This window comes from Mandrillus leucophaeus, unplaced genomic scaffold (assembly GCF_000951045.1).
Source record: "Mandrillus leucophaeus isolate KB7577 unplaced genomic scaffold, Mleu.le_1.0 Scaffold332, whole genome shotgun sequence".
In the NCBI taxonomy this organism is placed as follows: Eukaryota; Metazoa; Chordata; class Mammalia; order Primates; family Cercopithecidae; genus Mandrillus; species Mandrillus leucophaeus.
In genome coordinates this window covers 1232010-1233531 of record NW_012103499.1, presented here as the reverse complement: position 1 = coordinate 1233531, position 1522 = coordinate 1232010, and the positions used below count along the sequence as shown (strand labels likewise).

At 48.3% G+C, this 1522-nt stretch overlaps 1 protein-coding gene across 1 annotated transcript in view; it reads right to left on the bottom strand.

Annotated features, from left to right (window-relative positions):
- MARS (methionyl-tRNA synthetase) overlaps window positions 1-1522 on the bottom strand; it is a 26800-nt gene that overhangs the window by 5575 nt on the left and 19703 nt on the right. The window lies entirely within an intron of this gene.

Genomic DNA, 1522 nt, shown 5'->3' with positions numbered 1-1522 from the left:
TAGCCAGGATGGTCTCGATCTCCTGACCTCGTGATCCACCCGCCTCGGCCTCCCAAAGTGCTGGGATTACAGGCGTGAGCCACCACGCCCAGCCTAATCCCAGCTACTCTGAAGGCTGATGCAGGAGGATCACTTGAGGATGGGAGTTCATGACCATCCTGGGCAACACAGCAAAATCCTATCCCTAAAAAAAAAATTTTTTTTTAATTTTTAAAAATATAGAACACTTCACAAGTTTGCATGTCATTCTTGTGCAGAGAACGTGGTAATCTGCTCCATATCAGGGTCTCACTGTCACCCAGGCTGGAGTACAGTGGCACATCATGGCTCACTGCAGCCTCAACCTTCCGAGCTTAAGTGATCCTTCCACCTCAGCCTCTTGAGTAGCTGGCACAACAGGCACGTGCCACCACACCTGGTTAATTTTTGTATTTTTAGTAGAAATGGGTTTCACCAAGTTGCTCACCCTGGTCTCAAACTCCTGGGCTCAAGCAATTCTCCCGCCTCAGCCTCCCAAAGTGTTGGAAGTTGGAATTACAGGCATAAGCCACAGTGCCCAACCAATTTTTTCTTTTCTTTTTTTTAATAGAGACAGGGTCTTGCTTTGTTGCCCAGGCTATTATTGAACTCCTGGCTTCCAGCGATCCTCCTGCCTCAGCCTGCCAAAAGTGCTGGAATTATAGGCATGAACCACCATGGCCAGCCGAGGAAGTGCAAAACAGAAAAAAAAAATTTTTTTTTTTCTTTTTTTTAGGTAGGGTATCATTCTGTTGCCCAGGCTGGTCTCAAACTCCCAGGCTCAAGCAATCCTCCAGTCTCGGCTTCCCAAAGCATTGGGATTACAGGTGTAAACCAGCATGCCCAACCAAAAAAAAAAAATCTTTTTTTTTTTGAGATGGAGTCTCGCTCAGCTGCCCAGGCTGGAGTGCAGTGGCACGATCTTGGCTCACTGCAACGTCCCCACCCCCAAGTTCAAGCGATTCTCCTGCCTCAGCCTCCTAGGTAGCTGGGACTACAGGTGGGTACCACCAGACCCAGTTAACTTTTGTATTTTTAGTGGAGGTGAGGTTTCACCATGTTGGCCAGGATGGTCTCGATCTCTTGACCTCTGACCTCTTGATCCACCTGCCTTGGCCTCCCAAAGTGCTGGGATTACAGGCTTGAGTCACTACGCCCGGCCAAATTTTTTTTTAATTAGCCAGGCATGGTAGTACACGCCTATAGTCCCAACTACTCAGAAGGCTGAAGCAAAAGGATAACTGGAGCCTGGGAGTTTGAGGGTGCAGTGAGCTATGATTATGCCACTGCACTCCAGCCTGGATGACAGAGACCCTGTCTCTAGAAAAAAATTTTGTTTGAACACACTTGACTATATACCCTTAGTCTAGGGGAGGAATCAGGATTGTAAACAAATCCTAAACTCTTTGTTTTTTTTTAGACGGAGTCTCGCTCTGTCGCCCAGGCTGGAGTGCAGTGGCCGGATCTCAGCTCACTGCAAGCTCCGCCTCCCGGGTTTACGCCA